This window comes from Lissotriton vulgaris, chromosome 5 (genome assembly GCF_964263255.1).
Source record: "Lissotriton vulgaris chromosome 5, aLisVul1.2, whole genome shotgun sequence".
Lineage (NCBI taxonomy): Eukaryota > Metazoa > Chordata > Amphibia > Caudata > Salamandridae > Lissotriton > Lissotriton vulgaris.
In genome coordinates this window covers 1,850,171,047-1,850,186,200 of record NC_141693.1, presented here as the reverse complement: position 1 = coordinate 1,850,186,200, position 15,154 = coordinate 1,850,171,047, and the positions used below count along the sequence as shown (strand labels likewise).

The window sequence follows — 15,154 nt, the reverse complement described above, 5'->3', positions numbered from 1 at the left end:
CACCGTGTATGAAAGCCTTATAGTCGTCACCCGTTGTTAATAAAAAAGGCAGAAAAAATTATTATTGGGATGTTAATATAGAGTGTAGGTGATATTTGCCACCCGTGTATTACCTTATATACCATCAGGGGTTCCTTGTATCAAATGGTGGTGCGGTAACCAGAGCCCTACAGTGTGTTAAATAAAGAAAACTGATCCCTAATATGTTTTGTAGTCAAACTCCAATCAAATTCTGATGCCACTATCAAAGCGTAGATGTCCTGAAAATACATAATCACAACCTATGCAATTCTGTAATAACTAGCCGTGATCAATTGCTCGTTTAAACCTGAATGAAATTCACTCACCACTCGAGGCTAAACTGAGGTAAACCTACAGCTGTATCCTTCACAATGTAGTATGGGGTGAAATAAATTCTCTGCAACAACAAATATTACAAACGTCGGTATTTTCCACCTACAAACGGCATACCTTCAAAAAGCATGCCTTCAAAAAAGCGCCCCAGTGCACTCACCGATCGTGACTGTTTTCAAAACAAGTCCTCCTATCCAAGTTCACCAAAAACTTATTTTGCGCGCAAAATCCCGATATCTACAAGTCAACAAAACACAGGAGTTTAAATAAGCTACTTGCATTGCTGACCGTAAGTATCCCGACATCAATCGTTTTGTTGACAGTGCACATAGGAGAAGGCACAATATACGCAGCGTTCGTAGATCTTAAATCTGCGTTCGATCTGGTCCCCAGAGAAAAGATGTGGGTAGCTCTTAGCAAAATGGGAATGGGAATGCCCCCTGAACTTCTTGAGCTAACAATTAGGCTACACGAACAAAACTTTGCCAGAGTGAGATGGGGTAGCCAGGGTCAGGTGACAGAATCTTTCCCTGTGACCCGAGGAGTTCGACAGGGGTGTGTCCTGGCACCATCCCTGTTTCTACTCTTCATTAACCAGGTAGTACAGTTTCTTTCCACCACACCAACAGATGCCCGAGTTTTGGGTGGGACTAAGTTCCCACTTTTAATCTTTGCCAACGACACCTTAATTTTGGCAAAAACGCAGGTGGGTCTGCAGACTGCTATTAATAAATTTGTGGAGTTCTGCAGTATAAACGATCTAGAAATCAATGTCTCGAAAACTAAATTTATGGTTTTGACCAAGCATAAACCATTAAGGGGTAATGTGACCATGGACCATGGACGGTACAACCTTGGAACAAGTAGGGGTAATGACCTACCTAGGGGTGACTATAGACTACAGATTACGCTGGAGGGAGTAGATCGAGACATTTTGCCTAAAATGTGTGCGTCTATCGGGCTGTCTTGTTAAAGAACAGCGCTGCTCACTAACGAAAAGAATACAGCCAGCATTAAAAATCTACAAAGTAAAAATTAGTTCAGCCATCCTTTACAGTTCGGATTTATGGGGAAACGTAGATCTTGCCCCCCTGGACAAAATCCAGAATAAGTTCTTCCGTAGTTTGGTAGGTCTCCCTCCATCAACACCATCACTTCCCCTTATGCTTGATATGGGCTGCCAATCCATTAAAAACCAGGCACAATATAGGATGGTAGCCTTATGGAGACGAATCTGGTCTACACCAGAATTGTCGATGTTTGCTAATGAGATTTTTGATGTACGATCGTTACATGGATCAGGGAATATATCCTGGTTTAAAACTGTGAAGGCTACACTTTTTAGAATGGGTCTCCAGATGCAATGGTCTGATCCGGGAAACCAGGTATTCCCGTCAAAAAAAGAATTTAAATTGTTATTCTGGGCCACAGTAAAGGAAGACCTGGTTTTGCTTTCTAAGAATTCTAATCTGACTGGTACCTTCTTGCTCCATAAAGTAGTTTCACAAACGGAGACCTACTGGGACATTATTACGAAAAGTATAGATAAGAAACTCTATCACCAATTTAGAGTTGGTACATTACCTATAAGAGAATATACCAACAAATGGCAAAAATACTTGGTTTTGTATTGTCCCTTTTGCAGTGAGCATAAGGAATCATTGGGCCACTTCCTATTTGCCTGCCCAGCTTATTGCGCACCACGTCGGAAATGGCTCAAACCCATATGTAGAAGAGTAAATGTACGGGTGTGCGAAGAAGCGCTGCACATTTTAAGATCTAATATTGCTGAGTGGTTGTCTATTGGCATGGCAAAATACCTCGTTTGGGCCTGGACCATTAGAGCCAGGCGCATTAACATTGACAAAAGAGGCATTAGCTATAGCTGAGCCATCCCAACTTGAGTTGTACAATGTATGATATGATACGAAAACCTGAATATTTTTTAATTCACATGAATTTAAAACGTCTTCTTTTTGATGTAATGTAATTTAATCGTCTTTTTTAAAGAAAATGTTTGTTTATAATGTACTTTTTTTAAAGACTTGTATTTTCTAAAAATTCTATTTAGTAAATGTTTTATATGTTGTCTTTTATGAAGAAAACTTCGAAATAAAGATGTTAAAAACTGAAACTGAAAAATGTATTCATTAGAATGGTTTAACAATTTGATTTATTTACATTGAATGTAGAGTACATTAATATGTGAAGAGAGAACACATTAATGTCATATATGATAAAGAAAAATAAATGTTCATATATAATCTATATATATTTTTTTTCAAAAAATCATACCGTCAGGTTTATTGTGGTTATAAATAATTTACATTTGGTTTTTGTATAACATGATGATTGTGAAATTGTGATAAAATGTATTGAACTTTATGGTTCATAAGGCACAGTGCACACTACATTCAGGGTAACTCCTGTTCTGGTACTGCAACAGGCTGTACTGCCTATTTACATTGAGGATATCTGTGTTTTGACAAGCTGTTCTTCATAACCTCCTTTGGTAAGGTGGGCCTTTTTCTCCCTCCTTCCTTATTTCTTATGTTGTAAACTGCTTGCTACTCTGTTTCAAGCATGTGAATCCATGAATGATATAATGCTGCAGAGGTTAAAGGTTACTTAGCTATAACTACAGTTCTCAAGTATTATCATACTTCATTGATTCACATGGGAGACTCCCTACTTCTCGCTTGGGGGGGGGGGGGGGGGGGGGGGGGGTCACCTGTTAATTTACCCTGCTCAAACATGAACCCAAAATATGAACTGTGGTTACCTCCGGGAGTGGAGTTCAGTGCACTTCCACGTTAGTTGAAGAATGGGCCTTTTCTAATGATACTGATGCACTACTAAATTGATTGCTTTTTGTATATCTATTTATGGTTGATTGCTGTTTTATGATGCTTTTTTTGTAACTATAGGGTCCCATCTCCAGAATAGAGGAATGCAGTTATGGAAAGTTTACATTTCTTTTAACAGGAACACAGCAGAACTGTCAGAGGGTTTCCTATATTTTTAATAAGAGAATAACTGCTTTTTGTATAATGACATTGTTTTGCATCAGCGTTGTTATGTTATTTGATGGGTGAGTAATAGCACTTCTCTGCACTGCAACTATACTGTCAATTGTAAAGTGCAATTACATAAGAAAATAGAGAACTACAACTTCTATTTTTATTTTCAAACACCAGTATTTGCATGGGAGTAATGGTCTAGGTGTGGAAAATTGTACAAGAATAGTAATGTTTTAGACTATCAGATTATTATTTTTTTTATACACATATGCATTGTAACTACAGACATGTGGTGGCTAAACTTGTATATTCATGCTTAGAATAGGACAAATCGCACACCCTTTTCACATCACAAATTAATGTTCACAGGTTTCCCTAAAGGTCATGGCATTTAAGGGTTTTTTCTGATGGCGATATTTTCTGAAAATTTGGGTACTTTTTCCATAAATCTTTTGTAAGGTTTTTAGAGGATAAGGTTTTCTTGAGACATTATCCTTTTTTTTTTTTACCCAAGGTTTCATCTTCGACTCATGCACATGCCTGGACACTTGGAAACATGCCATCATCATGCCCCTGCTCATGAAACCATCCGCTAACCCAGCCATGCTTTTCAACAGACCCTTATCTCTCCTACCATATTCGGCAAAGATCCTTTAGAAACTGATCCAAACAGCACCTCACTGACCACCGCAGCTGAAGGGGTGCTAAAGGTAAGCCTATCTGCGCCTGGACCGTGCCCAGCTCCAGGAACCCTGGCCCAACGCACTCCCACAGGTACACTGTAGCAGAACTTAGTGCCCTGGACCCTGCACACAACAACTACTGCCTCGCATCACCACATCCACAGTGGGACCCTTCACCCGCATCCACTGCTGCTTCACCACCACACCTCCTCCAACCACCACCTCACTGAACAGAGCAATGCCAACCCCAGATGCTGACACTCCACCAGATCAACACTTCGGCCTCCCAATCAATGCCAGATCACTCTGCAAACACGCCACCAAAGTGTGGGACACTATCTCCACCATAAAGCCCCTATGTGACTTTCATCACAGAGACCTGGCTCACCCCATTTGCCCCAGACATTGCCACAGCAGCCCCCAGTGGCAACAAGAAGAGAACCCCGAGATCACACCAACAAACACAGTGGAGGCATCGCTATCATACACAAAGAATTGATCACCTGCAACATCACCAACTGCAACACCATGCAGACTATGGACCACATGAATTTCCAGATCCATGCCAGTGGCAAAATTAGCATCAAAGGCACCCTCACATACAAACTGCCAGGACCACAAACCGGCCTCAGTGACGCCATCCCCAAATTCATCACCCCTCTCTTCGTCAAATTCAAACACTACATCTTCCTGGGAGACCTCAACGTTTACCTCAAAGACTCCACCAACACCACCGACCTCCTGGAAAGACTATACAACATCTGCCTCAAGCAGACTGTCACCGACCCTAGACAAAGCAGGACACACGCTAGACCCTGTCTTCTCATCCAGCAAAAAAATCAGATACAGCCACACAGTGCAACTCACCTGGACAGACCATTCCATCGTACACATCACCCTCACCGCACTAACGCGCACCACCCTCAACCGAAACAGAGCTCCCTACCACAGCTGGACCAAGGTAACTCAAGAGCAATGGACCGATGCCCTCAGCACAGCTCAGCCTGACATCACCACCAACCTGAACAAGATAGTAGAGAATTTCAACACCTGGATCACCAGTGCTGCCAACCAAGTCACCCCCACCAAACCAGCCAAAATGCACAGGCCCACCAAAAAGCCAGCTGGTACACGCCAGAACTCAGAGCATCTAAACACGGGTGTAAACAACTGGAAGGAAGATGGCGAACCAGCAGCAACGATGCCGACTGAACTGCCTTCAAATCAACCCCCACTCAACAACTACCACCGCCAGGTCAAAGCCGCAATAAAGTAGGCCCTGACACGCCGGATTGAAACTAGCATCAACCAAACCAAGGAACTCATCACCATCGTCAGAGTTCACCTGCCCATCAGCCACTAAAAACTCGATGCTCCCTCACAGGAACTGTGCGACTCCCTCGCTGACCAATTCCACAACAAGATAGCAACCATCTACAGAAATGTCAATCAACAACCCTGTGACCTCCTCAGCAATCCATCAACCACAGCCACCAACCACCCAATCACCACATGGAATCAACTTAACACACCAACAACTACCACCCTGATGAAATCCATCCACTCAGGAGCACCCACCGGCCCATGCCTCATCGACTCTGAAACCTCTGAAGCAATGAGATAGCCACCAGCACACCGCCATCCTCAATGTCTCCATAACTACAGCCACCTTACCCGAAGCATTAAAACACGCAGAGGTCAGGCTCCTCCTCCAGAAACCTTTGGTAGACCCCAGAGAGTTTCAGAACTACCATTCCATCTCCCTTCCCCAGTTCCCTGCCAAACTCCTGGAGGCAATCAACTTCCAACTAACTGATCATCTGGAAATAAACAAAATGATGGACCCATCCCAATCGGGGTTCAGAGCCAACCACAGCACAAAGAGCCCTGATCACAGCAACAGACAAAATCCAAGCCCTATTTGACAGCGGAGAATCATCCGCTCTCATCCTCCTGGATCGCTTCGCAGCTTTTGAAACCGTCTCCCTCCACACACTCTTCGGTCGACTAGGCCAAACTGTAATCACAGACGATACACTCAGATGGATGGCATCCTTCCTCACGGGACGCCCAAAGAGAGACCGCCTCCTACCCTTCACCTCGCAACCCAATCACAACATCTGCGGAGTATCAAATGGCTCATTCCAAAGCACTACTCTCTTCAACATCTACATGACACAACTCACAGACATCGTCCGATCGTATGACATCAACATCATTTCCTACGCCGACAACACTCAGCTTGTCCTTTCACACTCAGCGAACCTCACCTTCACTAGGTCCAACTTCCACAACTGTATGTAGAACTTCACAAAATGGATGAAGGACAACTGGTTGAAACTTAACACCGACAAAACAGAAGTTCTGATCTTTGGTAGACACACCACTCTTTGGAGCAACTCCTGGTGGCCAGCAGAGCTCGGACCTACCCCCATGCTGAAAGACCATGCCCGCAAACTTGGCATCATGTTGGACAGCAAACTCTTCATGATATGTCATTTCAACGCCATTGCCACAGCCTGCTTCCACACGACCCAAATGCTCCATAAAAACTTCAAATGGCTACCCTACAAGCACAAGGAAGACTGTGATGCAGGCCCGCCACACCATCCAGCTCGACTCCAGCAACACACTCAATGCCAGCACCTCCACCGAACTCATGCAAAAACTCCATACTATCCAGAACGCAGTAGCCAGACTATCCTCAACCTGCCCAAGAGGACACACATCACCTGGCACCTGAAAGACCTCGACTGGCTCCCCGTCCAGAAGAGATGCCAGTTCAAGCTCCTGACCCACGCCTATAATACCCTCCACAACCAAAAGACCAGACTACATGAACCTTCGCCTGACCTTCCACCAACACACAAGAAACCTCCGCTCTGCACACCTCACCCTTGCTCTCACACCACATATCCTCCACAGCCCCTCCAGAGGACGATCCTTCTCTCACCTCGCTGCCAAAGCTTGGAACGCCCTCTCACGCACCTTGCCCTCATTGAACTTCTCCAGAAAGGGACTCAAGGCCTGGCTCTTCAACTGATACCTGCAGCAAAGCACCTGGATACCCCCAGGGGTGATTATCTGTGCTATACTTGATTGATTGATTGAGCAATCACCAGCTCCTTACTATCCAGTTCCGGTTTAGGCCCAACTATAATACAGAAATAGCACGCCTCCACAAACTACATCTGCATGATCCTTGACAGATGGAGCAAAACCTGTCAGCCTAGACCTTACTCCTATAGCTAGATAGCTGGCCAAGAGGCTAGACATTCTTGTATTCAATGATGGGATCAGATTGGCTTTAAATGAGGCTATAGCACTGAGGGTGCATTAGGGGTAATCCTTGACTCCCTAATTTCCACCTGGGATTAGGATGCTGCAGTAGGCCTTCTATGGCTGGACCTCTCTAACCATGGTGAGCCACTCTCTTCTCCTTTGTCTCAGACCAGACTCATTCTGTTTTACTTCTTTCTTTTCAGTCTTAAAGAGTGGCATGTTAACTGTAGGGTGCCCCACAGGTCTTTCTCTTGTCCTTTTTAATAGCTATGTCCAGTCCCTTCAAGAACTGATATGGAGTTTTAGTTTTCAACTGATGTCATATGCTGATTACATCCACTACTTAAATTTCAAAAATCTGTCACAGATCCAATGTTACCCCATTAGGGTTTACTTCTTACATTCTAGGACTGGATGGCAGCTATCTTTCACAAGTTGAACAGGCATAACATGGAAATTCTTCTGTTCAAAGACACCCTGTCAGTCTGGAACCAAACTATCTGGCCTGTCTCACTTGGCACTCTTCCTGGCCCAGCCAAAGTAGTAAAAACAAAATTGGCCTTATGGTTTAAACATGAACTATTTCTGAACACCAAATACAGAAAACGTGCCCATCTTGCTTTGCCCTGTTGAGGATAGTACAGAAAATGCTCTCTTTCCTCTCTCAGGACTTCTGGACTCTCTTAATAAATACTACATACTATCTTCCCTTGGATATGGCAGTGCCCTGTACCATGGCTGTGCAGACTACAATACGCTACAGAGTATACCGGCCTCAGGAAGTTTCACCTTGTGTCGGAATCGCAATGCACTCTCCATTGTCTGCCAGTCAATAGCAGAATTCAACTTAAGGCTCTTTGTAGTGTTCACTGAGCCTTTTACAATAACGCTCCAAAATCTTTATTTTCCAAGGCTTGACAATACATTCCACCAGATTGCTTAGATGAACAAGTTACTTACCATTGGTAATTCTGTTTCGGGTGGATACTCTAACTGCTGTTTCCTCAGCTTCGAATACTCCCCAGATTAGGAGATGGTGGGTGCAGCTAGGCATCGTCTCGAAGTATATACATATGACAAACTTCAAGACCAAGTTAAAATACCTCTTTGGCATAACAAAATGTTTGGGAGGAAACATATCAAACTTTTAATAAATCTCGTCACATCTCATGATTTAAGGAAGGACAATTGGACTAGCAAATGCAGAAAGATGGAAGGGTGCAAAAAATAATCTTTAATAGTGCCTACTGCAAGACCTTGCTTGGCCAAAGATAAATCAAACAAAAGGCAGCCCAACAGCTTTGATTGTAAGGGTCAGTCTCCTGACTGAATGAAAATTGTACAAAGATTCCCACTAGACCTGTATAATTTCAAAACTGACTCTTAGTGCCCAACGTCTCGACCACCAACTTTTCTTGTTTTTCTACCCTTTGCCAGACATATAACGAATATTTAGGGGGTACCTTTTTCAGTCTTGTGAATGCAAAACCACGCCATAAATTTGTCCCAGTTGCTGTTGTTCAATCTCCACTAGTGTAGGTGTAGATTGTGCAGATTTAGATGGAGGGCCTTGCCATGATACTGAGACAGAAGGTCCTCATGATGTGGTAGTCTGGTCGGAGGGCAGATGCTCAAGCCCAGACGGTCCAGGAGCTACACTCTCCTAGCTCAATCTGAAGGAACTCAGATGACCAGTGCTCGGGCATTCCTGATCTTTTTTAGGACTCTCTGCAGGAGAGGCAGAGGCTGAAAGACACACAGAAGTCCTGTGTTCCATTTCAGTCTTAATGTATCTCCTAATGAGATTTTTGAGGAAACTCAAAGAACTAAAAAGTTAAACACTGAACATAATCGACCTTTGCAAAAAAAATTGTCTGGGTTTTCCTCACTGTTGGAAAAATGCCCTGCTCAACCTACGGCTGTAGGTGCTACTTGTTATCCACCAGACACCCTCTGCTCAGCTCATCCGCTCTGGAAATCACCTTCAGAGACATGGAGCCTCCCGGCACAGGACTCCGGACCCGTCTACCCTGCTTGTTGCAGTACCACATGGCAGTGGTGTTGTCTTTGAGAACATGTATCAGCCTCCCATTGATGGATTGCAAGCAGGCCTTCAAAGCCAGATAAATAGTCTACAGCTCTAGCAAATTGACATGGAGCCGACTCGCCACTGGAAACCAGAGTCCCCTGATCTCCACTTCTCCCCAGCCCAGCCTGGGCACGTCAGTCACCACTATAAGCTGTGGGTGAGGAAGGGAGCGGGACCTGCAACGGGACCAATTGCGATTGTGCAGCTACCACTACAGATTTTAAGTTATCTCCGACGAAACCTGGATGGTATCGGTCAGACTGCCTTGATGCTAACCCCATTGCAACTTGAAATTCCATTCAGAGCTGCCCTCTCTTTTATCAAAGATCTACCATGCATGGCCTACACTTGTTGCTCTGGAGGGAAAGCCCTGACTATAATGAACACAAGACTGCTCCAATAAATGGAAGCCGCTGCAAAGGAGCCAGGTGGGACTTCGGCTCATTGATAGCGAGCTCCATTAATGTCCAGAGGTTCGCCATAGTCCGGAGATGGCCCACAATTAGCTGTGGTGAGCCTACTTTTAACAGCCATTCAATGAGGTACTGGAATTCTGGTATCCCTGACCTCCAAAGTTGGGCCACGACTATCGCCATCACTTTTGTGAAAACCTGAGGGATGCTGCTGTAGCCAAAACTGAGCTGAGCAAACTGAAAACTCTCCTGGTTTACCTTGAACCACAGATAGTGTCTGCGAAACCACAGCAAGGTTTCTAAAAATGTGTAGACAGACAGGATCTGAGCCAGCACACGCATTTGAAATTTGTCTTACCCCAGGAAGGCATTTAAAGGATAGTTGTCTAAAATACGCTTAGGAAATAGAGAGAGCAACAACTCCCTTGTCTTTCCAAGTCAGGAACCCTCTCAGTAGCATCTTTGGGGTGTAAATGCTGCTTCTCTTGGAGAAATATTGGACAGGGCAGAAAGAAAAGGTAGCACGTAGTCATTTCAAACTATTCGTAATACCGATCAGTCTGATGAAACAAATCTAATTCGGGGAAACAAATCTACTTCTGTCCCCCACCGGTTGGGCTTTCCCCACCAAGGGCAACCTAAAGTGGTTTAGTGACAATTGTAGCAAGGGAACAGGAATTGCTGGACTGATGCCTTTGCTGGCCCTCTGCAGCGTGGAGTGGAGTGCCTGCTACTCTGTTTGTGAAGGATGTTTTTGTCTATTTGCATGTGCTCTGGAATAGCCTATAAACATTCTGAACTGATGTGGTACCTGTTTAGCATGGGTCAAAATCACCAAAGAGGATGCCACAGCTCTACTGTTCCTAAAGCGCTTTTCACAGAAAAGGCGAGACCCATCAAAGGGCATATCCATGAGGGAAGCCTGTATGTCACTGGAGAATTCTGTGGAATGTATCCATGCATGTTGATGAAGTATAACACTTTCCCACTTGGGTCTGGATCCCATTGATTGCCCTTTCTAGGCAATCAATGGGATCCATACCCAAGCAGATAACATATTTGGCCATTCCATATCTATCATGAATCATCTGAGCCATAGAGACCCTAAAACCCTCCAGGACATGTATCCAACGACTCGGCAAACAAACAGCATTCACAGATCGTAATGATAGGCTGGCATAAGAAAAAATGCCTTTTCCAAAAGCCTCAATTCTCTGTTTGGAGAAGTGATTGAAAATGAGTTGAGATTCACATTACTGTTTGAGGTACATAATAAGGGCTCTTGGGTGTGGGATACTTGATGAGGAAATCCGTGTCACTGAGTATCGGTCTGTGATGTCTGGCCACCTGAGTATTCACGTGTGGGCAAGAATAAGGCTTCAACTAAGTAGCCATCAAAGTATCAGTGAAAGCATAGTTAAAGGAAAGCAAAGACACAGACGTAGCTGGCCCCGGTTGTAAGATCTCTGTAAGCAAATTTGTTTTGATGTCAATGGAGAGTAGCAGTAAATCTAGTGCCTCAGCTGCTCACTGGACCACCATCGCAAATGAAGCACTCTCTTCCATTGGTGAGGCAAGTGGTGAGATAATCTCTGTCTCAAGTGAGGTATCATGCCCACTGGCATCAACACCAGCCCTGGTGTAACAGAGCCAGAGTAGAAGTCAGCACAGGAGACAGTATGGGCGCACTAATGGGTCCAGGGTTACGGACGGCAATAGGGATGAACCCGCTCATAGTAACCTGACTGTGGACCCCTGTGGTGACATTGGGCCCAAAGGTGCACCAGAGAGAGATGGAAGTGCACCGAAACTTTGCAGCATGTCTTTGTTGAATGCCTCTATCTGCTGCAGGATCCATGGTGACATGGGAAACTCATGGCACATCGAGACCAGCTGAGGAGATGGTTCTGCGGCCAGAGACCTTAAAAAGGTGAAACTAACATTGTGATGTCCTTGTGCCTTGTTTCTGGAGTCTTCAGTGGTGAGATGGGGTCAAGGCTTGCTTCGCTTTCTTATGCTTGGACTTACCAGAGGACTTTAAGTGTGAAGTTGAGCAGTTGTGGGAACAGACTCAGGACCAGCACTGGGTCCGTGCTGATGAGCTTACGTGGGACTGTGACCCATTTGAAGGCAATGGCTCCTCCTTATGTTCAACGACATAAAGCTTCAAACCCTGGTCACGGACTGCCTTTGAGTGCATGAAGATGGACTTAACGCATAACTTAAGAGTCATGGCCCAAGTCCACACACCAAAGACACACCTTTTACAGGTCTGTGACCAACATCTGCTTCCTGTAGTTGTGGCATTACATGAAATCAGTTGTTTTGGGTTGGGACATTGTTCATTAGCACAAGCGTGAACCGTTTAGTAGTTATTGGAAAAAACTGACAGAGTTAGGAGCAGAGCTCTGGATCCACGTTGGAAGGTGAGGAAAGAAAGTTACTGACATCAGTGCACAGCGGAGGTGGCCCTTATATGCGGCTCTGCTGCGCAGTGTAGATTCAGTGTGCTGCAGCATGGTGCCACGTAGCGATGTGTAGGAGCATTGCTATGGAGACATTTTTTCTGGGTCTTGTCCGGCAACTGAGAAGTATTCTTTGGTGAAGAATCTGCAATTATTAGCATCCATCAGAAAAGGTGCTATGCTATTTTTTCAGGTCCCTAGGTTTTGTTGTACTCATAGTGGAGTGCAACTGTAGGAAACCAGCCTTTTCTGTGTGCTCACCCCATATTTGTCGCTTTTTTTGGACCCTATTGTTGCTGGACTTAAAAGACTGTGCACTGTTAGCTCTGCTAAACAGGTACAAAGGGCCTGTTCTCCCCCTTTATAAATGGTTACATTGGCGTATTCCTAATTAAAACATGTATCTTGCCTATAATTCCCTAGTGTATGCTGTAGAAAATATACCCAGAGCCTGGAAATTAAATATCACAAGTAGACTGCAGCACCTATTATGCTATCCATAGAGTGGGCCTACAAAACATGCCTTCAGACCTACCATTGTAGCCTGACTATTGAAGTGTAGAACCTGCAGTGCAAGCTGTCAAAAGAACACTTTTTGACACAAATAAATATTACTAAATCACCCCCTCTGTAGGTCTTATTGGCATAGCCCACACAGTAGAAAATTAATTGCACCATGTCCTTACAGTGATATTTTTACTGTGGTAGGCCTGGCTGTCCTACAATGGAAAAAGTACCGAGTAAAATATCAATTTTGATATCCCAAGTTTAGGACCAGCGAGAAAAATAATGCAACTTATATTTTTTATAGTTATGGAAAGTCAAATTCAATGGTGAAGCCTCATTTTAACAATAGTAATTATTCTGCCTCGATGAGCATAGTTTGTATTAGCTTTCCAGCAGCTACCTAGTCTGTGGTTAGCTTTTAAGGAGGTGTAAAATTCCTTCCTGGAGTCACACCATAGACCACTTAGATTGACAGGTCAACCTAAATGCACTGGGATGTTTCTCTGAGCCCATCTAGACATTCAGGGTGGGGGCTGCTGCCTCTCCTTTTGGCACAACAATATAAACTCCTGCCTAAAAGGTCTGTGAGGCACATGAGAAACGTGTGTGCTCTTGAAAGGGATCAAACAGGACCAGATCACAATTCTTGTGTGTCCCCATATCTAGCTGCTGAATGGCCTTGCTTTCTCTTACCAGATTTATGTCTCATTTTTTGTTGTGGGTTTAGGGCCTATTTCAAACTAGATTTTAGAGTTAAATGTGTGAGGACACTGGTCATTTCCAAACTACACTCTGCTACATTCCCCCAGTTCAGAGACCAGGTTTAATGTGGCTGAACACTTAGGCCATCTTGGAATTGCCTTGACCCACTGCATTTTGGAACAGTTTGCAGTAAAGCAACAGGAACTCCCGAAAAAGTAGGTATGCTAGAGCCTCAGAACTTTTATCCCATTGGTTAGAGAGTGCCCAAGAGTCACCCCACCTACTAACTAGTGCCAACCATAAATGTGATACTCCAAGGCACTTGTGTCAGAACACTTTCTGAATCAACGGAAGATCAGAAGAGGCCTGGATCTACAGTCTGTGACTTTGGAAGAGCCCTGCAGGTCTGAACGGGGTCTCTCTTGTAACCAGGACACAAAAGTGGGCTCAAAGGGTCAGTTGGCTGACCTCATGTCATGTCCACAGGGACACTTAAGCATCAAAAAAGGGCATTTCTCTGAAGTGTCCAGCTAACCAGCTGACCGTGACTGGACTTTGTTACTGGCCTCTGATTGACACCCTGAGAGTTTCTATGTGCCGTTTCCTGAAGTTCTGGGGGCCTTAAAAAAGTATTCCTGTTGTTCTTTGGGCACAAAAGGAAAGTTTTGAAATTTTGAAAACTTTGCCTCTAGAGCTTAAGAGGGGACCTGCCAGCAGAAGTACCTGACCGGCAGTTCCACAGCATCAGACTGAATTCCAGCTTTGTCCCACATGGAGACTTTTGCATCTTTGAATAAGTTACAAAGTCCCATTCTGTGTTGGGGCCTTGAAGGTATTCATCTGGAAATCTCTAAAGCTTCAGCGGGTCTAACCTGCTTCTGTTCTCCATTCTTGGATTTCACGTGGCGACTGCAATTTCAACAGCATCTCTCACAGGGAGGATTCGTCTTCTCAAAAAGTGACAATGTCCCTTCTGCCCTGGGGCTTAGACAAAAAGTCAATGTTTTTCTTTAAGAAAGTGACAGTCCCTTTCTGAAGCGGAACATCGAAACTTTTTTATTCCAAAATGTTCAATTCCAATCGACTTGGTGTATCTGACCCAGGCTTCATCATGGCCAGCCTACAATTCTGCCTAGGTACTAGTATATCCAATCATTAAGCTTTGTGTTTTTTGGTGCTATCTTCACCTAAAACTTAAAAACTCATATCTCCGGTTTAGATTGCTGTTGTTTTGGTGCTCTTTTGTTTATTACATTTTACTCCAGGCGCGCAACACCCATTGGAATCAAAGGGCATCAGCCCCCGTCCTAACCCCCCCCCCCCCCAAGCCCCACCCCCACCCCCAGTCTTGTATGGCAGCCCGGGCTCAGACAGCTCCCGGGCACACACACAGCCGCACCCGAGCACTTCAGAGGTCTTTAAAAGACCATGTGCATGTTAAAGAGGCTTTCTTGATGTTTCACCCCTTCTAAGAGCCCCTTCAGCGCCACTCTACCTACTGCTTAATGCTTCAGCACCCCCCCGAAATTTTTTCTTGATCGCGGCGCGAATTCCGCCCCGGTGCTGGAATTCTAATCAGTGGGCGGGGTTCGGACTGCCGTCCTCCGCACACGACCACCGTCACGCGGGACGGGCGGGG

At 44.7% G+C, this 15,154-nt stretch overlaps 1 long non-coding RNA gene across 1 annotated transcript in view; it reads right to left on the bottom strand.

Moving 5' to 3' along the window:
• LOC147717518 (uncharacterized) overlaps positions 1 to 15,154 on the bottom strand; it is a 43,339-nt gene that overhangs the window by 22,517 nt on the left and 5,668 nt on the right. The window lies entirely within an intron of this gene.